Source organism: Meles meles, chromosome 6 (genome assembly GCF_922984935.1).
Source record: "Meles meles chromosome 6, mMelMel3.1 paternal haplotype, whole genome shotgun sequence".
Classification (NCBI taxonomy): domain Eukaryota; kingdom Metazoa; phylum Chordata; class Mammalia; order Carnivora; family Mustelidae; genus Meles; species Meles meles.
The window spans coordinates 55,502,833-55,525,949 of record NC_060071.1 but is presented as its reverse complement, the minus strand read 5'-3'; the positions used below and the strand labels follow the sequence as shown (position 1 = coordinate 55,525,949).

At 37.1% G+C, this 23,117-nt stretch overlaps 1 pseudogene; it reads left to right on the top strand.

Annotated features, from left to right (window-relative positions):
* Positions 1 to 72: 72 nt before the first annotated feature.
* On the top strand, positions 73 to 712 carry LOC123944696 (annotated as a pseudogene).
* The last annotated feature ends 22,405 nt before the right edge of the window (positions 713 to 23,117 follow it).

Here is a 23,117-nt window from a genome sequence, read left to right as displayed (position 1 = left end):
CAAGAAGATAGGACAGGGACCCTTGCATTTCTCCCTCTAACTCGGGTTTGACTTAAAACCCCCCTGGAGAAGATGACTGTCCCAGCAGAGTCTGGCTTGTGCCAGCAGGTGCAATGCTTTAGTACAACTGTGGTCAGGCCATTTTCCAAGTTCATGTGGCCACCTGTTCAGGTATATGATATCGAAGGTCACTATGCCACTGCTCCTTATTCTGCTGCATCTAAACCAAATAAACTGGAACAAGTAGAGAAATAATTGTTGAGAGTAGCACAAATCTTGAAGGAACCCAAAATGTCTGCTTCCATTATGAATCCCTATATAAAGTGTTCCGTGAAAGTGAGAAGCCTAAATGACAAGAGCACAAAAGAAAGGTTCTCTCCTCTCACATCCAACCTGATCAATGTGCTTGCTGAGAATGGTCACTTGGACAAAACCCCTAGAGTCATTTCTGCTTTTCAAACATGATGAGCATCCACCAGGGAGAAGTACCATGCACAGTGACCACCACACCTCCTTTAGATGAAGCCACTCTTACTTAATTAAAAACAGTCCTGAAGAGCTTCCTAAGTAAAGCCAAGTCTTGAAATTGGAAGTTAAGACTGATCTGTCAATCATGGGTGGAATGAATGTCCCTCCTGGGGAAAGATACACTGATATGTTTGTGAAAACCAAGATTCAGAGGCTGAGCAGGGCCATGCGAGGGGTTTTCTGAAAGTGTTGATTTTCTGTCAGTGAAAATTCCTAAACTTAGGCAATGATAAAATGCTTCCTGAACAGAAAAAAAGAAAAAGAAGATAGGATGGATATCTACAAAGAGATAGTAATAACAGAACAAAATTTTGAGACTTAAGAAAAATGTGAGATCTGAAAAAATGAAAAAATATGAAAAAAAAAGAAGGAGTTTATATCTGACCAAAGATCTCATTCATGGAAATAGACATAATGTAATTTTAAAATATTTTGAAATGTCTTAAGAATTTAGAGAAGTATAAGAACAACATAATTAAGATACCATACTATTATTCATAATTAAGAAATATTTGTATTTATATCTTTTTACATCACAATTTAAAATAAAAACTACTGGCATGGGTAAAGTTCATTTATCCCCTTACTATTTTGGATGTGGCTTATAAAAATAAATAAATTCTATTATAACAAGATTCTGTGAATAAAATGTTTATTTTTACTAAAGAATTGCTACTATAAAATAATGCAAGCATCAGTTTGTTTTCTGTATTTGTAGATCTCATTCTGCTTTGTTTTTTATTCATTTGTTTAGTTTTTTAGATTCCACATATCAAAGAACACATTGATGGCTGCCAGAGAGGTGGGGTGGGAGGGTGAGCAAAATGGGTGAAGGGGAGTGGGAGACATAGGATTCCAGTTATGGAATAAAAAAGTCATGGGAGAATAAAAGGTACAGTATAAGGCCTATAGTCAATGGTATTGTAATAGGGTTGCATGGTGACAGATGGTAGCTACACTTGAGGTGATCGTAGCATAATGTATAGATTTGTGCAATGACTAGGTTGTATGCCTGAAACTAAGGTAATATACTTAGTGTGAAATTACTCAACTTTTTAAAAATGGCACAATTAGTGTAATGTACATGTTTATTTACATGTGAAAGACTTTTTCAAGACTATATCCCTATAAGTAGAATTACTAGGTCATTTTCAAGTAGTCTAATAATGTCAAATTCACATAAAAGAGTCGTACAAGTTTTTCCAGTCACTTCCTTACAAATCTTTGTGTTTTGTTAGCTCTTATTCTAACCACTATTTTTTATTGAAGGAAGCAAAAATGGTTCAATATTAGGAAATATCTAATTAGTGATATTAAAGATAAGGTAAACAAAAATTTTTTTAAGTGTCAAAAAATAAACATCCTCAGGGCACCTGGGTGGCTCAGTGGGTTAAAGCCTCTGCCTTCAGCTCAGGTCATGATCCCAGGGTCCTGGGATAGAGCCCCACATCTGGCTCTCTGCTCTGCAGGGAGCCTGCTTCCTCCTCTCTCTCTGCCTGCCTCTCTGCCTACTTGTGATTTCTCTCTGTCAAATAAATAAAATATTTTAAAAAAATAAAAATAAATAAATAAACATCCTCCTATTTATTTTTTCATTTCTATTTCTTTGAAAGATTTTATTTATTTATTTGACAGAGATCACAAGTAGGCAGAGAGGCAGGCAGAGAGAGAGGAGGAAGCAGGCTCCCCGCTGAGCAGAAAGCCCGCTGCAGGGCTCGATCCCAGGACCCTGGGATCATGACTGGAGCCGAAGGCAGAGGCTTTAACCCACTGAGCCACCCAGGTGCCCCCATTTCTATTTTTTAATTAGGCTCCACATCCAGCATGGAGGGGAGCTCAATGCAGGGCTTGAACTCTACCTTGAGATCAGGACCTGAGGTGGACTAAGAGTCAGATACTTAACTGAAAGATTCACCCAGGCACCCCAGGATTTAATGTCTTTATTTAATACAAAAATATTTTTTAAGTAGGCTTCATGCCCTCGTGGAGACAGCCAAATGAGGGGCTTGAATTCTCAACCCTGAGATCAAGACCTGAGCTGAGGTCAAGAGTCAGACACTCAACCAAGTGAGCCACCCAGGTAACCCTTGGCAATAAAATAAACATCTAATAAGTAGATATATTAGGTTTATAGATTTCAATTTTGTAATTATCTTTAAATTCTGGTAATATTCAGCATACTCCCTATGTGAATTCAAGGTGAATTTCTGAGATTGACAACTTTATTTTAAAATGTATATGGAACCAGGTGGTGGGTAATAGGGAGGGCACGTATTGCATGGAGCACTGGGTGTTGTGCAAAAGCAATGAATACTGTTATGCTGAAAAAAATAAATAAATTTATAAAAAATAAAATAAAATAAAATAAAATGTATATGGAAATGCAAAAGGCCAAGATGAGCCAAAGCAGTTTTGACAAACAAAGCTAGAGGATTTATACTATAATATAGCAAGACCCCCTATAAAGCCATAGAACAAAAGAGTTTGATGTTGGTGCAGGAACTTAAAAATAAACCAGTTTAACTGAAAATATCAGAAAAGCTCTACTTGCTGAAGACAGCCACAAATAACAGTAAACCACATTTGTGGAAAGATAAGCAGTACTGTTCACTGTTTGTGCCAGGATGGTTGTGCTGAAATATTTAATGGGTGCTGGTGGTCCTTCTTTAGAAAAGAGGCTCTTCCTGATACCAGAATTCTACAATATCAGTAAATGCCAGCAGTTGGCTTTATCATATTCTCCTAAAAAGCTAACTTTAAAATTCATATTGCTTAACTTCTAAGGCTTGACATTTTAATATTTTCCTCTGAGTTTGTTGTCAGTTTTGCCTGATTCAAAGGTAGACTGGGGAATAGGTGAGATCACCTTCCCAGGACATAATAAAAGCCTGCATGTAGCAGTGACTCAGCTGTTCTGTGCTTTTCCATGAAATGATGAAAGAAGAGATGAACCTTGCCAATGTTTTACTTATGAGCTTTCCTATTAAATTCTGCCTTTTTGACTTGTGACTCTACCATGTAACATAGTGATGTTTACCTTCATGAACTACTTACTCTACAATATTTAGAGGCACAGCATTTCAAAGAATGAGGAGCCAACAGAGGGAGAAAAAGCAAAATATAATAGAAAGTATTCTCCAGACCTATGAATGAATTCATATATAACCATGACATATGTAACAGAAATAGAATTTGGGGTCAGCAAGGAAAATATTCAGTAAATGATAATGGGGCAATTAATTCACAATCAGGGATGAAGAGATCAGATTCCCAGGCTCAGTTTTCAAAATCCTTGAGGAGAATGCAGGCAGCAACCTCTTCGACCTCAGCCGCAGCAACATCTTCCTAGGAACAACGGCAAAGGCAAGGGAAGCAAGGGCAAAAATGAACTATTGGGATTTCATCAAGATCAAAAGCTTTTGCACAGCAAAGGAAACAGTTAACAAAACCAAAAGACAGCTGACAGAATGGGAGAAGATATTTGCAAACGACATATCAGATAAAGGGCTAGTATCCAAAATCTATAAGGAACTTAGCAAACTCAACACCCAAAGAACAAACAATCCAATCAAGAAATGGGCAGAGGACATGAACAGACATTTCTGCAAAGAAGACATCCAGATGGCCAACAGACACATGAAAAAGTGCTCCACGTCACTCGGCATCAGGGAAATACAATTCATTTGAAAATAAACTAGAGAGGTGTAAAAGATTTAGCTCTGTAAAAATAAAACTACAAAATGAGCAAAAAAGCAAACACAGGTAAATGTTTCAACATAATGTTGATGATAAAACATTTTTGATATGTAAAAATTAGAATCCATGGAGTAAAGACTCAGAGTTGAGTTTCTGAAAGTGAAAAAATAAAAGGAGTGAACATAAAGTAAGAGATAAGATAAGAATATATTTTCAACAAGTGAATCAAAATGCTCTTATCTCTGATTAGTAGGAAAAGGTTAAGAAACTATGGAAAAGTGGGGAAATCATTTGGATTGGCAATTCACAGAGAAAACTACAAATATCTTTAAGCACAAAAGTAATCAACCCTTGTGTGCTAAATGAGAAAAATATGCAACCAAGAATACTTTATCTAGATAGGATGTCATTGAAAATAAAAGGGGAGGTGAACCATAAGAGACTATGGACTCTGAAAAACAACCTGAGGGTTTTGAAGGGTCGGGGGTGGGAGGTTGGGGAACAGGTGGTGGGTAATAGGGAGGGCACGTATTGCATGGAGCACTGGGTGTTGTGCAAAAACAATGAATACTGTTACGCTGAAAAAATAAATTTAAATACTGAAAGAAAAAAAAAAGAAAATAAAAGGAGTGATTAAAAAGCTTCCAGGACAAAGAGAAATTAAAAGAGTTTGTGATCACCAAAGTAGCCCTATAAGAAATATTGAAAGAGGTCCTCTAAGCCAAGAGAGCCCAAAAGTAATAGACCAGAAAGAAACATAGACAATATACAGTAGCAGTCCATTCACAGGCAATACAATGGCATTAAATTCATATCTCTCAAAGGATATCCTGAATATAAATGGGCCAAATGCCCCAATCAAAAGACACAGGATATCAGATTGGATACAAAGGCAGGACCCATCAATATGTTATCTGTAGAAGACTCATTTTAGACCCAAAGACACCTTGAGATTTAAAGTGAGGTGGTGGAAACCGTTTATCTCACTAATGGATGTCAAAAGAAAGCTGGAGTGGCAATCCTTATATTGGACAAATTATATTTCAAAACAAAGAATGTAATAAGATGAGAAGGGACCTTATGCCATACTTAAAAGGTATATCCAACAAGAAGATCTAACAATTGTATATATTTATGCCCTTAACATGGGAACAGCCAATTATGTAAGCCAGTTAATAACAAAATCAAAGAAGCATATTGTCAATAATACAATAGTAGTAGGGGACTTTAACACCCCCTCACTGCAAAGCACAGATCATTTAAGCAGGAGATTAAGAAGAAAATAAGGGCTTTGAATGACACACTGGACCGGATGGATTTCACACATACATTCAGAATATTTTATCCCAAAACAACAGAATACACTTTCTTCTCAAGTACACATGAAATATTCTCCAGTATAGATCACATCCTGGGTCACAAATCTGGTGTCAGCTGGTACCAAAAGATTGGGATCATTCCCTGCATATTTTTGAACCACAGTGCATTGAAAGTGCAACTCAAACACAAGAACAATGTTGGAAAGAACTAAAATATGTGTAGGGTAAAGAGCATCCTACTAAATAATGAATGAGTCGACCAGGAAATTAAAGAAGAATTTTAAAAATCATGGAAACAAATGAAAATGAAAACACAACCATTCCAAAACCTTTGGGATGCATCAAAGTGGTCCTAAAAGGAAGTATATAGCAATGCAAGCCTTTCTCAAGAAACAAGAAATTTCTCAAATACACAACCTAATCCTATATGAAAAGGAGCTAGAGAAAGAATAGCAAATGAAGCCCTAACCCCAATAGGGGAAGAGAAATAATAAACATTAGAGCAGAAATCGGTGAATAGAAACCAAAAGAACAGTAGAACAGATCAAGGAAACTAGGACCTGGTTCTTTGAAAGAATTTATAAGATTGGTAAACCACTGACCAGATTTACCAAAAAGAAAAGAGAAAGGACCCAAATAAATAAAATTATGAATGAAAGAGGAGAGATCAAAACCAACACTGAAGAAATACAAACAATTATAAGAACATATTCTGAGCAACTATATGCCAAAAAATTAGACAGTCTGGAAGAAATGAATGCATTCCTAGAGATGTATAGACTACCAAAACTGAACCGGGAAGAAATACAAAACCTGAACAAACCCATAACCACAAAGGAAATTGAAGCACCAATCAAAAATCTCCCAACAAACAAGAGCTCAGGGTCAGATGACTTCCCAGAGGAATTCTACCAAACATTTAATGAAGAATTAATACCTATTTTTGAAGCTGTTTTAAAAAATAGAAATGGGAGGAAAACTTCCAAACTCTCTTTATGAGGCCAGCATTAGCTTGAACCCAAAGCCAGGCAAAGACCCCACCAAAACGGAGAATTACAGACCAATATCCCTGGTGAACATGGATGCCAAAATCCCCAAGGAAATACTAGCCAGTAGGATCCAACAGTACATTAAAAGGATTATTCACAATCAAGAGGGATTTATTTTTGGGCTACAAGTTGGTTCAACATCCACAAATGAATCAATTTAATACACTACATTAACAAAAGAACAATCATATGATCCTCTCAATAGATGCAGAAAAATCATTTGACAAAGCATAGAATCCTCTCTTGATTAAAACTCTTCACAGTGTAGGTAAAAGGGTACATATATGACTATCATAAAAGCCATCTATGAAAAACTCACAGCAAATATCATTCTCAATGGGGAATAACTGAGAGCTTTTCCCATAAGGTCAGGAACATGGCAGGAATGTCCACTATCAGTACTGCTGTTCAACATAGTACTAGAAGTACTAGGCTCAGCATTTACATAACAAAAAGAAATAAATGGCATTTGAATCAGCAAAAAATAAGTCACAGTCTCAGTATTTGCAGATGGCATGATACTTTATGTGGAAAACCCGAAAGTCTCCACCCCAAAATTGCTAGAACTCAGATAAGAATTAGTAAAGTGGCAGGATATGAAATCAGTCCACATAAATCAGTTTCATTTCTATACAGCAACAATGAGACAAAAGAAAGAGAAATTAAGGAATCAATCGCATTTACAATTTCACCTCAATCCATAAGATACCTAGGAATAAACCTAATCAAAGAGGCAAAGGATCTGTTTTCAGAAAATTATAGAATACTCAAGAAAGACATTGAGGAAGACAAGAAGAAATGGAAAAATGTTCCATGCTCATGGATTAGAAGACCAAATACTGTTAAATGTCTATACTACCTCAGGCAATCTATACATTCAGTGCAATCCATATTAAAATACCATCAACGTTTTTCACAGAACTGGAACAAATAACCCTAAAATTTATATGGAACCAAAGAAGACCCTGAATAGCCAAAGGAATGTTGAAAAAGAAAACCAGCTGGTGACATCACAATTTCTGACTTCAAGGTCTATTACAAAGCTGTAATCATCAAGACAATATGGTACAGGTACAAAAACAGACACATAGATCAATGGAACAGAGTAGAGAACCCAGAATAGACCCACAACTCTATGGTCACCTAATCTTCAACAAAGCAGGAAATAATATCTGATGGAAAAAAGACAGTCTCTTTAACAAACTGTGTTGGAAAAATTGGACAGCCATATGCAGAAGAATGAAACTGGACTATTTCCTACATCATACAAAAAATAGACTCAAAATGGATGAAAGACCTTAATGTGACAGGAATTCACCAAAATCCTTGAGGAGAAGACAGGAAACAACCTCTTCAACTTTGACCACAACAATTTCTTGCTGGACATGTCTCCAAAGACAAGGAAAACAAAAGCAAAGTAAACTATTGGGACTTCATCAAGACAACATCTTTGCACAGCAAACAAAACAGCCAACAAAAGTAAAAGGCAACCTACAGAATAGGAGAAGATACTTGCGAATGACATATCAAATAATAGGCTAATATCCAAAATCTTTAAAGAACTTATCAAACTCAACACCCAGATAACAAATAATCCAGTCAAGAAATGGGCAGAAGACATGAACAGACATTTCTCTGAAGAAGACATCCACATGGCCAACACATACATGAAAAAGTGCTCAACATCACTTCAAATCAGGGAAATACAGATCGACACCACAATGAGATACCACCTTACACCAGTCAGAGTGGCTAAAATTAACAAGTTAAGAAATGACAGGTGTTGGCAAGGATGTGGAGAAAAGGGAACCCTCCTACACTGTTGGTGGCAATGCAAGCTGGTGCAGCCACTCTGGAAAACAGTATGGAGGTTCCTCAAAAAGTTAAAAATAGAGCTACCCTGCAATCCAGCAATTGTACTACAGTGTATATACCCCAAGGATACAAATGTAGTGATCTGAAGGGGCACCTGCACCCTAATGTTTATAGCAGCAATGTCCATAGTAGCCAAACTAAGGAAAGAGCTCAATGTCCATTGACAGGTGAATGGATAAAGGTGTGATATATATATACAATGGAATATTACTGAGACATCAAAACAAATGAAATCTTGCCATTTGCAACAACATGGATGGAACTAGAGAGTATTATGCTAAGCAAAATAAGCCAATCAGGGAAAGACAATTATTATATGATCTCACTGATATGTGGAATTTAAAAAAAAAAAGGTACAGGATCATAGGAGAAGAGAGAAAAAAAAATGAAACAGAACAAAACCAGAGATAGAGACAAACCATAAGAGACTCCTAATCTTGGGAAACAAACTGAGGGCTGTTGGAGGGATGGGGATGGTGGGATGGGATAATTGAGTGAAGGGCATTGGGGAGGGTATGTGTTCTAATGAGCACTGGTTATGATATAAAACTGATGGCTCAGAGATCTATACCCCTGAAACAAATAATATATGTTAATTAATTGAATTTAAATTAAAAAATACTCAACCCTCTTGATAATTAAGGAAATATAAGTAAGAATAACAAAATACATAATTTTATTCATCACATTAAAACAGTAAATTTAATTTGGGTAAAAATGGGAGTTTAAGAATTGTTAGATACTACTTTTTGTATTTTGGTACAATATTTTTCGAAGGAAATTTGGCATTTTTTTCAGGTGTTTACTTAAATTCTAGTTAGTTAACATACAGTTTAATATTAGTTTTAGATATAGAATTTAGTGATTCATCACTTATATACCACACCCAGTGCCCATCACAAGTGCTGCCCTTAATATCCATGCCCTATCTAACCCATCACCCCCACCATCTTCCCTCCAGTAACCCTCAGTATTTTCTCTATAGTTGTCTGTTTCCTGTTGACCTCTTCCTCCCCCATGCACTGTGTTCATCTGTTTCATTCCTTAAATTCCACATACAAGCAAAATCATATGGTACTTGTCTTTTTCTGAGTGATTTATCTTACTTTGCGTAATACCTCGATGTCATTGCCAATGGCAATATTTCATTCTTTTGGGGGGCTGAGTAATATTCCATTGCATATATACACCATTTCCTCTTTATCTCTTCATCAGTCAGTCAGGACATTTGGGCTATCCATGACTGGCTATTGTTGATAATACTGGTATAAACATTTGGGTGCATGTATGGCTTTGAATTCAATTTTTTGTGTCTTTTGGGTAAATACATTGTAGTACAATCACTGGATCCTATGTTAGGTCTATTTTTAAATTTTTGAGGATCCCCCATAGCGTTTTCCAGAGTGGCTGCACCACCTTGCATTCCTACCAACAGTGTAGCAGTGTTCCCTTTTCTCCACCTCACTCATCTTTAGGGAAGTACATATCAAAACTACAGTGAGATATCACCGCACACCTGTCAGGATGGCTAAAATTAACAACATAGGAAACAAAAAATTGTGGCATGGCATTATATTTTTATTTCACTTGGCAACATTTTAAAAAAGAACCCTCAATTCTGTGATTTATAGTAAGATTTTTCACAGGGAAATGGTCAAATGCTTATTGTACTATTGGCTTTAATAAGTAATATTTGGAAAGCTCCTCCAAAGCCTGTAATTAATAGAATGATTTAAAATGGAAATCTATATGGGCTCATATGGAAAAATATGTTATATATGTTATTAAATTTCAAAATGTCATTATATTTTAAATCGGTTGTTAATCACATTTTATGAAAAATATGCACCCATATACAAATTTCAGAAAATCTCAGAGAAACATAGATTCATTGAAGTATCAAGAGTGCTTACCTCTGGTCTGTTAGTTTCTAGGGTTAATGCAGTTTCTAATTTTTATAAGTCACGTTCTGTAAAATGTAATAAAGTTAAATTAGATTCTAGATAAAAAATCAGGGGTTCCCAAAATATAGTTGGTATTTAGCTAGGGACTTCAAATCAGAAAATCATTTATGTTACATATAGCTGTAAAGGAACTTACAAAAGAATCTGTAAATAACTTGCAGCTTGTGATAGCAACAGGCTAGGCTGGTTTATCACCTACTTATAAAACATTTAGAGTTGCAGCAGCACTCAGGTTGATATTATGGATTTGGCAATCTATTACAGGTAGCCAGAATCAGAAATACATTCTATGTCTGTGACAAAGCAACTTCACCAAGAAAGGTAGGATGATGTCTTCTGCTGTCTTTTCCCACCAGCCTCTCCAAAGGGTCCTCTGAAAATTCCCAGGAAAATTCTTGAAAAGAAGAGCAATGAGGGAGACAAATCTATTGATATTAAACTGGGGAAGGAGACAAACCATGAGAGACTCTTAATCTCAAGAAACAAACTGAGGGTTGCTGGGGGGTGGTGTGGGAAGGATAGGGTGGCTGGGTTATGGACACTGCGAAGGGTATGTGCTATGGTGAGTGCTGTGAATTTTGTAAGACTGATGATTCACAGACCTATACCCCTAAAGTAAATAATACATTATACATTATATATAAATAATGTTATATATAAATAAACAAATAAATGAAATAATCTGAGACACACACACAAAATGTGTTAGAAAGGAGAGCAATAAATGATTCTTTATTTATCTTCCTAAGAACATAGAATAATAAGTAGATGTAAGAAACTGGATTCTTTAGTATAAGAGTTTTATATAGGAAGAGTCAATACGGTGGGGAAGTAGGAGGAGGCGTCGTTTCAACCTGTACCGTAAAGTGAGCAGATTACCTACCAAAGAACTCCAATCACCCATGAAATCAGACTGAGATCAGAATTATACACCTCTGGATCTCTACAGGAGCAGAAGATGCCAGTGGGCAGGTAAAGAAGAGTGGGAACCTCGGACTGATATTGGAAGATAAACAAAAGGGGGAGGGAGCCACCAGAGGAGACCGATTGGAAAGTAATACCCCAATAAGAGAGTGCCCTGCGTCTGGGGACCAGCATTAGCTTGGAATCTGGATGAAAGCACTCAAAAAAAAGAGCAAAGGATCGCAGGGGGAAATTGTGGGAATTGGGGCAGTTAGGGACAGGGGCTTAAATCTCCGGAAACAGGACAGCCTCCCCTGGCGCTGAGCCAGAGAGATTGCAGCGGAGAAACCGGGTCTTGGTCCCTGAGCCACCAGCATGCCTGAGCCTCCAGTGCGCCCAAGAACATGTGGGGTCTGGCTCCTGTGAGGGGCTGGGAGCCTCGCCAGATGGCGTTCCTGAGATGCGCATGCCCCACACCCTCCCTGAGAGAGGTGCGGGCAGGCATTAGCCTGGCACTCTTAGACCCGCGCCAATGTATCAGAGCCTGAGACACGCGCATCACACGCCCTCCCCTGGGAGAGGTGCTCACAGGCGCTAGCCGGGAGCTCTGATACCCAGAAGAAAAAGGCACTCCTAGCTGGGGCCAGTGGGGAAATCTCAGTGTGCAATTGCTATTTGGAACCTCTCTGGTGGTCTGAAGCTGTCCAGACAGCCGCCACTGCCATGGTTTTGGGTACAAGGAGGAAATCCTGCATCCCCAGGGACTGTGACTCAGAACCTACTCTGCCAGCAGCTCTGCAGAGCATTCTGAGGCTTCTCTCTGAGAGGGAGGTCGGGGTGCAGTTTGCTCTCCTCTAAACCTCCAAAAACAACCAAAATCTGTCAAAGCAAGAGAAAACAGATGAACAAACCTAAAAACCTCCAGAGAACAAAAGCCTGAAAAAAACAGTTAACAAATAACATGGAGAACAGGGGGAGATGGAGAGGAGAGGGAGTTGAGGGAAACTGGAAAGGGAGATGAACCATGAGAGACTATGGACTCTGAAAAACAACCAGAGGGTTTTGAAGGGGCAGGGGGGGTGGGAGGTTGAGGAACTAGGTGGTGGGTAATAGGGAGGGCACGTACTGCATGGAGCACTGGGTGTGATGCCAAAACAATGAACACTGTTATGCTGTAAATAAACAAACAAATAAAAAAAAAAGAAAACCAAAAAAAAAAAAACCAGTTTCCTCAGAGCCCACCCCCTTGAGAGGAGCAGGAGGACTAACCTCAGGAAACATCATCGACTGAAAACCCATGTGGCAGGCCCCTCCCCCAGAAAACCAACCAGGAGAGAAAAAAAAAAAAAAGACAATAAGAGAACAACCACCACTACTTCATAGATACAATTTTTATTTTTAACTCGTTACCACTATTCTGGTTCATTTTTTTATACATATAAAATATTTTTTAACCTATTTACCATCACAGTGAGATGTCCAATACATCAAATTCCTTCATAACCTTCCAACCTGAACTTTTTGATACATACACCCGTGTTTTTCTTTTGCTTTTCTATTTTTTAATTTTTTTTAAATTTTAGTTTAGTTTAGTCTAGTTTATTCTTTTTTAATTTTTATTTTCTAATATGCATATAGAGTTAAACTTCAAGGTAATCCCCTTTCCCCAATCAATGCTACCCCTATAGGTAAAAAAATTTTTAATCCCCCTTTATTTTAGGAAAGTTGAGTCCTTTAATAAAGACATCAAGATACAACAAGTAAGAATCAAAATAACCTTCCTCGCCCACACTGAGAATTTATAACCACTCTCCCATCTTTCCTTCCACCAGTGTTTCTGTCTATGTGTGTTTGTCCTGATAGTATATAAATCTTATACTTGGGGTTCTTTTTGATGAGCTTCTTCCTTTTTTTTGCTTTTATATATATATATATATATATATATATATATATATATATATATATATATTTCTCTCGTCATATACTTTTTTTGTCTGTTTTTGTTTGTATATTTCATAACTCTTACCTTGGGGCCCATTTGGGCTGAGCCTTCTCCTTTATCTTCCCTTTTTTTTCCTCTCTCTCTCTCTCTTTTTCTTTTTCTTTTTCCTTTCTTTTTTCTCTCATATGGGTGGGGAATCCTGATTGCTCAGAAGCATTCCAGAGTGCACCATGACTACACCACAGTCAATACATCCAGCTACATCTGTTCAGTCATCTCTCACCAAAATGACTAGGAGGAGGAATTCTCAACAGAAGAAAAATACAGAGGATGGACCTTCTGCAACAGAGCTAATGGCTATCAACATAGACAATATGTTGGAAAAGGAATTCAGGCTAACAATTACCCAGGCAATAGCTAGGTTGGAGAAAGCCATGGATGACCAAATGGAATTGATTAGGGCAGAACTGAAAGCCACCAGGAATGATGTTCACAATGCTCCCAATGAGTTCCAATCTAATCTAAATTCTCTAAAAGCTAGGGTAACTTAGACATAAGATAGAATTAGTGATCTGGAGGACAAACAGATAGAGAGAAAGGATCAGGAGGAAGACTGAACAAACAGCTCAGATGCCACGAAAACAGAATCAGGGAAATAAATGATGCCATGAAATGTTCCAGTGTCAGAATTATTGGAATCCCTGAAGCGGAGGAAAAAGAAAGAAGTCTAGAAGATAGTGGAACAATTTGTCTATGAAAATTTTCCCAATCTCATGAATGGAAACAGCATTCATATATTAGAGGCAGAACAGTTTCCCCCCAAGATTATAGATTCTCGAAAGTCCTCGTGACACCTGATAGTAAGAATGAAGAATTACAATTGCAGGCAGACGCACTTGAAAGCAGCTAGGACAAAGAAGCTCCTTACATACAGAGGAAAGCCCATTAGAATAATGTCAGACCTGTCCACAGAGACATGGCAAGCCAGGAAGGGCTGGCAAAATATATTCAGAGAACTAAATGATAAGAACATACAGCCAAGAATACTTTATCCAGCAAGACTGACATTCAAAATGGATGGAGAGATAAAGAGTTTCCAAGACCAGCAAGGCTTAAAAGACTATGCAAACACCAAGCCGACACTACAGGAAATATTAAGAGGGGTTCTATAAAGGAGAAAAAATCCTACGAATATCATTGAACAGAAATATAGAGACAATCTACAGAAATAAAGACTTCAAAGGTAAAACGATGTCAATCAAAACGTATCTATCAATAATCACTCTCAATGTGAATGGCCTAAATGCGCCCATAAAATGACACAGGGTTGCAGATTGGATAAAACGACAGGACGCATCCATATGTTGTCTACAAGAGACCCATTTTGAACCTAAAGACACACCCAGACTGGAAGTGAAGGGATGGAGAAGCATCTTTCATGCCAATGGACCTCAAAAGAAGGCTGGGATAGTGATTCTCATATCAGATAAATTAGATTTTAAACTAAAGACTGTAGTCAGAGACACAGAAGGACACTACATAATTCTTAAAGGGAATATCCACCAAGATGATCTAACAATTGTAAATATCTATGCCCCCAATATGGGAGCAGCCAGTTACATAAGAAAACCATTAATCAAGATAAAGAGTCATATTGATATGAATACATTAATAGTAGGAGATCTTAATATGCCACTTTCAGTAATAGACAGATCATCAAAGCAGAAAATCAATAAAGAAATAAGCATTGAATGAAACATTGGACCAGATGGACCTTATAGATATATACAGAACACTCCATGCTAAAACAACAGAATACTCATTCTTGTCAAGTGCACATGGAACCTTCTCCAGAATAGACTACATACTCGGTCACAAAGCAGGACTCAACTGATACCAAAAGACGGACATTATTCCCTGCATATTCTCAGATCACAATGCTTTGAAACTGGAGCTCAATCACAAGGAAAAGTTTGGAAGGAATTCAAACACCTGGAAGCTAAAGACGACCTTGCTTAAGAATGCTTGGATCAACCAGGAGATCAAAGAAGAACTTAAACAATTCATAGAAACCAATGAGAATCAAGTCACTTCGGTTCAAAACCTATAGGATACAGCAAAGGGGTTCTAAGGGGGAAATACATAGCCATCCAAGCCTCCCTCAAAAACATTGAAACATCCAGAATACACCAGCTGTCTCTACACCTTAAAGAACTGGAGAATCAACAACAAATCAAACCAACTCCACACACAAGAAGGGAAATAATCAAGATTAGAGCAGAGATCAATGAGGTAGAAACGAGAGATACAGTAGAACATATCAATGAAACTAGAAGCTGGTTTTTTGAAAGAATCAATAAGATCAATAAACCATTGGCCACACTAATCCAAAAGAAAAGAGAGAAAGCCCAAATTAATAAAATTATGAATGAAAAGGGAGAGATCACAACTAACACCAAGGAAGTAGAAACAATCATCAGAAATTATTACCAACAGTTATATGCCAATAAGCTAAGCAACCTAGATGAAATGGATGCATTCTTGGAAAACTATAAACTCCCAAAATTGAACCAGGAAGAAATTGACAACCTGCATAGACCGATATCTAGTAAAGAGATTGAAGCAGTGATCAAAAACCTCCCAGAAAACAAGAGCCCAAGACCTGACGGATTCCCTGGGGAATTCTACCAAACTTTCAAAGAAGAAATAACACCAATTCTCCTGAAGCTGATCCAAAAAATTGAAGCAGAAGGAAAACTTCCAGAATCTTTTTATGAAGCCACAATTGCCCTGATCCCCAAACCAGGCAAAGACCTTACCAAAAAGGAGAATTTCAGACCAATATCACTGATGAATATGGATGCAAAGATTCTCAACAAGAGCCTAGCAAACAGGATCCAGCAACACATTAAAAAGATTATCCACCATGACCAGGTGGGATTCATCCCTGGATTACAAGGATGATTCAACATTCGCAAATCAATCAATGTGATAGAAGAGAAGAGAGAAGAGAGAAGAACCACATGGTCCTCTCATTTGATGCAGAAAAAGCATTTGACAAAATCCCACATCCGTTCCTGATGAAAACGCTTCAAAGTATAGGGATAGAGGGAACATTCCTGAACTTCATAAAATCTATCTATGAAAAACCCATGGCAAATATCATCCTCAATGGGAAAAAGCTTGCAGCCTTCCTGTTGAGATCAGGAACATGACAAGGATGGCCACTCTCACCACGCTTGTTCAACATAGTATTAGAAGTCCTCGCAACAGCAATCAGATAACAAAGAGAAATTATAAGTATCCAAATTGGCAAGGAAGAAGTCAAACTCTCTCTCTCTTTGCAGATGACATGATTCTTTATATGGAAAACCCCAAAGACTCCACCTCCAAACTACTAGAACTCATACAGCAATTCAGTAACATGGCAGGATACAAAGTCAATGTACAGAAATCAGTGGCTTTCTTATACACTAACAATGAAAATACAGAAAGGGAAATTAGAGAATCGATTTCATTGACAATAGCACCAAGAACCATAAGACACCTGGGAATAAACCTAACCAAAGAGGTAAAGGATATGTAGCCGAGGAACTACAGAACACTCATGAAAGAAATTGAAGAAGACACAAAAAGATGGAAGACCGTTCCATGCTCTAGGATTGGAAGAATAAACATTGTTAAAATGTCTATACTGCCTAGAGCAATCTATACTTTTAATGCCATTCCGATCAAAATGCCACTGGTATTTTTCAAAGAGCTCGAGAAAATAATCTTAAAATTTGTATGGAATCAGAAGAGACCCCGAATTGCTAAGGAAATGTTGAAAAACATAAATAAAACTGGCTGCATCGCATTACCTGTTTTCAAGCTTTACTACAAAGCTGTGATCACCAAGACAGCGTGGTACTGGCATAAAAACAGAAATATAGACCAGTGGAACAGAGTGGAGAGCCCAGATATGGACCCTCAACTCTATGGTCAAATAATCTTCGACAAAACAGGAAAAAATATACAGTGTAAAAAAGATAGTCTCTTCAATAAATGGTGCTGGGAAAACTGGACAGCTATATGTAGAAGAATGAAACTCGACTATTCTCTTACACCATACACAAAGATAAACTCGAAATTGATAAAAAACCTCAGTGTGAGACAGGAATCCATCAGAATCCTAGAGGAGAACATAGGCAGTAACCTCTTCGATATCAGCCACAGCAACTTCTTTCAAGATATGTCTCCAAAGGCAAAGGAAACAAAGCAAAAATGAACTTTGGGACTTCGTCAAGATCAAAAGCTTCTGCACAGCAAAGGAAACAGTCAACAGAATGAAAAGGCAACCCACAGAATGGGAGAAGATATTTGCAAATGACAGTACAGACAAAAGGTTGATATCCAGGATCTATAAAGAACTCAAACTCAACACACACAAAACAGATAATCATATCAAAAAATGGGCAGAAGCTATGAACAGACACTTCTCCAATGAAGACATACAAATGGCTATCAGACACATGAAAAAATGCTCATCATCACTAGCCATCAGGGAGATTCAAATTAAAACCACATTGAGATACCACTTGACACCAGTTAGAATGGCCAAAATTAGCAGGACAGGAAACAACGTGTGTTGGAGAGGATGTGGAGAAAGGGGAACCCTCTTACACTGTTGGTGGGAATGCAAGTTGGTGCAGCCACTTTGGAGAACAGTGTGGAGATTCCTCAAGAAATTAATAGAGCTTCCCTATGACCCTGCAATTGTACTGCTGGGTATTTACCCCAAAGATACAGATGTAGTGAAAAGAAGGGCCATCTGTATCCCAATGTTTATAGCAGCAGTGGTCTCGGTCACCAAACGGTGGAAAGAACCAAGATGCCCTTCAACAGTTGAATGGATAAGGAAGATGTGGTCCATATACACGATGGAGTATTATGCCTCCATCAGAAAAGATGAATACCCAACTTTTGTAGCAACATGGATGGTTCTGGAAGAGATTATGCTGAGTGAAATAAGTCAAGCAGAGAGAGTCAAGGATCATATGGTTTCACTTATTTGTGGAGCATAAGAAATAACATGGAGGACATGGGGAGATGGAGAGGAGAAGGGAGTTGAGGGAAATTGGAAGGGGAGATGAACCATGAGAGACTATGGACTCTGAAAAACAACCTGAGGGTTTTGAAGGGGCGGGGGGTCAGAGGTTGGGAAACCAGGTGGTAGGTAATAGGGAGGGCACGTATTGCATGGAGCACTGAGTGTGGTGCAAAAACAATGAATACTGTTACGCTGAAAAGAAATAAAAAAATAAGAGTTTTATATAAAAAATATTCTATTTAGGATAAAGTTGTAGTTATTTGGCAATAAATAGGCTGGTGAGTTACACAGTCTTAAAAATGAATTTAGTACTTTATATTCATAACAGTTCAAGAAATAAATGTAATATATAAGCAAATTAATGCTTTGTTGTAGTTTATAATATTGGCTTAGGATCACAACAAAGGCAGAAATCACAGAAGTTAAATTTAATAGATTTTTTTAAAGATTTTATTTATTTTACAGAGAAATCCCAATCAGGCAGAGAGCAGCAGGAGGAGAGAGAGGGGGAAGCAGACTCCCCGCTGAGCAGAAAGACAGATGGATGCAGGGCTCAATCCCAGGACCCTGAGATCATGACCCAAGCCAAAGGCAGAGGCTTAATCCACTGAACCATCGAGGTGCCCTGAAGTTAACAGATTTTATTCAGTGAAAATAAGGAAGCTCTCTATTACCTCAAAAACCTATTAAAAATTCTAAGAGGTAGATGCCGAACTGGAGAAAAAATATCCAAGTATAAAAATAAGTTCTTAATATCAAATTCTTATAAGTTGATATGGAAAATTTGAAGAACCCTAAATAAAAACAAGTCAAGGGGGGCACCTGGGTGGCTCGGTGGGTTGGGCCTCTGCCTTCGGCTTGGGTTGTGATCCCAGGGTTCTGGGATTGAGCCCCACATCGGGCTCTCTGCTGGGCGGAGAGCCTGCTTCTCCCTCTCTATCTGCCTGCCTCTCTGCCTATTTCTGCCTACTTGTGATTTCTCTCTCTTTCAAATAAATAAATAAATAAATAAATAATCTTTAAAAAGTTGTTTAAAATTTTTTAAAAAATTTTAAAAAGTCAAGGTAAAACACAAAATGTTTAAGAAAATATCTAAATAATAGTTGAATATGTAAAAAAGAGTTTAATTTCAGTAAAATATAGCTCAAGGTCACACACATCAAAGTGTTTTAGTGCTTTATTTTGGGTGGTATAGTTATATATACTTGGTCATATTATTCTGTATTTCTTGATTTATCACAAATATTCTGTGTTAAACATGTTTTACATTTCAAATTTGATATTTGATAAATTATTTAATAAAACATAAGCATAAAAATACTTTTCTTCTGTTTACCTTTTTCTTGCTTTGGGAGTTATGACTGAAAGTCACTGAAACTCAGGAGCTTTTCACTTGCCCCCACTTTCTTCCATGTTCTTTTTGTATGTCCCATTTTTTTGTTTTTTGTTTTGTTTTTATATTATGTTAGTCACCATACAGGACATCATTAGTTTTTGATGTAGTGTTACATGACCTACTGTTTCTGAATAACCCTCAGTGCTCCATGCAAGACCCGCCCTCCTTAATACCCAACACCAGGTTAACCCATCCCCCCACCCCCTCCCCTCTAAAACCCTTAGTTTGTTTTCCGAAGTCCATAGTCTTTCATGGTTCGTCTCCCCGGCTGATTCTCCCCCCCTTCATTTTCCCCCTCTTTCTCCTAATGTCCTCCACGCTATTCCTTATATTCCATAAATAAATGAAACAATATAATAATTGACTTTCTCTACTTGAGTTATTTCACTTAGCATAATCTCCATTTCTGCCCATGTTGATGCAAAAATTGGATATTTATCCTTTCTGATGGCTTAATGAAGAGAACTCCCTTTTACTTTGAAACCACAGAAGACATGAGGAATTTGTCAATTAATGACCCTGGGAAAATCTTGCATCTTATAAATGAATTCCCTCAGCAATTAAAAGCCATATATTTGGCAAGCTAGATTATTCAGAATCTCTCATTAGTATGTAGTTTTTCACCATCAAAAAGAGACAGAAAGAAGGTATTACTGGCCAAACAACATAATCGTGTTTCCATGAACAGACATACAAACTGAGTGTCTCTTTAAAATGTAGATAAATTTGAATTTTCAAAAATGCCCAAAGTAACAAGAATTTAGAAAGTTAAGAGATAAGTTTCATTGTATTATATTTCACTTTATGATAGGAAATTTCTTATAAATGATGCTCATAAAAATCTCTTTCATTAATCCTATTGTCTGAATAAAGGTGAAGAGAAGAATCTCATTTACTTGGAAATAGCTGATTCCTAAGAGTCACATCTCTCCGATACCTTTCTAATTTTCCTCTATAATTAGTTCCTCTTGGATTTGTGAGCTCAGTTGCTATTGCATTGTGCCAGAATATCTCATGATTAAAATGAAAGCAATTTGTCTTTCTTTAATTCATCTCTTCTTTTTTAAGCAATAACTAATTTCTTCCTTCTCACATTGGATTTCCAGTGTTTATTAAGTCAATGAATGGCCTATCCAAACAACTATTTTGTCTAATTGTGTTAGTATTTCAGTGAACACCTTGTTCAGCAATATCTAAAACTACTTTATTGTTGTCATCTCTGAGTTGATTATTTCATCCATTGATTACTTCATACATTTCTAGCTTAGACACTTAAGAAAATAACATATTTATTAGTGGGGTTCATGTATTATCTCCAGAGCTGCCATAGTCATTCTTATATATTTCCTATGGGCATAATCACTTACTTGTCTTAGACATATACTTTGGAGTGGAATTACTGGATCTAGGGTAGGCATGTCTTTTAGAAAGTGCCAGAGAGTTGCAATGTGGTTGTACTGATTTGCACTTCTACCCGCAGTGTAAAGAATTCTATTTGTCCTACATCCTTACCAGACTTTGATATTCTTAAGCCTTTTTAACTTCAGTAGTCTTGTTGTGTACATTGCAATCCTCATTGTGGCTTAATTTATATTTTTGTGATTATACATGAAGTAGAACACCTTCTCATATGGTTATTAATTTTTTGAATATTCCTGATTATTTAGTATCTGTTTACCTCTTTGTGTCCAAATTTTATCAGTACTTGACAGCTTAGAAAGCTGAAAATTCCTTGAAATCACAAGTTACACTGGAAAAAGAAGAAAAAAAGTGGATCTTGTGTATATGTTAAAGAAATTAAAACTATTATTAAAATATTCCCCATAAAAAAACAAGGTTGGCTTCATTTATTAATTTTCCCCAGTGTTCAAGAATGAAGTAAGATAGGGACACCTGGGTGCCTCAGTTGGTTAAGTGGCTGCCTTCAGCTTGGGTCATGATCCCAGAGTCCTGGGATCGAGTCCTACATCGGGCTATTTGCTCAGTGGGGAGCCTGCTTCTTTCTCTGTCTCTGCCTGCCATTCTGGCTACTTCTGCTCTCTCTCTGACAAAAATAAATAAATAAAATCTTTAAAAAAAAAAGAATGCAGTAAGATAAATTCTCAGAAAAAGAATGAACACCTCAAAAACAGTTGGATTCATCCATTGTAAGTCTGATATGAAACCTAACAGGGACATGAAAATCTTAAGACATGAAAAATACAGGAATATTAGAGTAAAAAGTTACAAGGAAAATACAAAGAAATCAAATATATAAGATATATCATGACCAAGTTCACTTCACATTTGAAAAGCAATCGCTATAATTTATCACATTAGCAGTAAAGGATAATAATGTATCATCAGAGTAATTGAGGCCTAAAAATCAGTTACAAACTGAATGTGTCTCCTCCAAATTCCCTGGTTGAAGCTTTAATCTCCAACCTGATGTTTTTTGGAGTTAGGGCCTTTGGGAGAATTGGATGAGGTTGATGAGGATGAGGCTCCATGAAAAGATTAGTGTTCTCAGGAGGAGAGGAAGAGACCAGAGCCAACTCTCTCACCACCATGGGATGACACAGCAAGAAGGCAGCCATCTGCAAGCCAGGAAGAGGACTCTCACCAGACCTGGACCTTGCTGATACCCTAATCATGGCCTTACCAGCCTTTATGATGGTGAAAGGTAAATGTCTGTTGTTTTAATACCGCCAGTGTATGGTATTTTGTTACAGCAGTCATAGCTTTGCTGACTAAGAAATTAACTGAAATTAAGTTTTCTGAATTGAAGATAAACATCCTAAAATTAATTATAACAATGATATACAAAAGATGTGGAAGACCTGTCATTTGAAAACTGAAACATTGCTAAACAGAATTAAAGAAAAGTTAAATGGAGAAATATACTAGATTTATGGATCAGAAGGCTCAATATTATCCAGCAAATAATATCCCCCTCTTCTTATTACTCTATAGACTTAGCGCATTTCCCTTAAAATTTTAGCAGACTTTTTTGTGATAACTGACAAAGAAATCATGAAATACATATAAAAATGCAAAGGACCTTAAATAGCCTGTACTGAAGAAGAATAAGGTTGAGTGATTTACGCTATCAGATTTCAATATTTTTTAGAAATCCATAGTAATTAAGATAGTGTGGTTTTGGCATAAGGATAGACAAATAGACATACTAAAGACGTACTCCATAAATTGTCTCACATGGATACAATCACTTAAGATATGATAAAATGGTACTGGAATTCAGTGGAAGGAAAGATGGCCTTTAAAATAAATTGTGCTAGAGCCATTAGCTATTCATGTGGAAAAATAAAAGTTTCCTGTTTTCTACCTCCTGTCATATACAAAATATTGATTCAAGA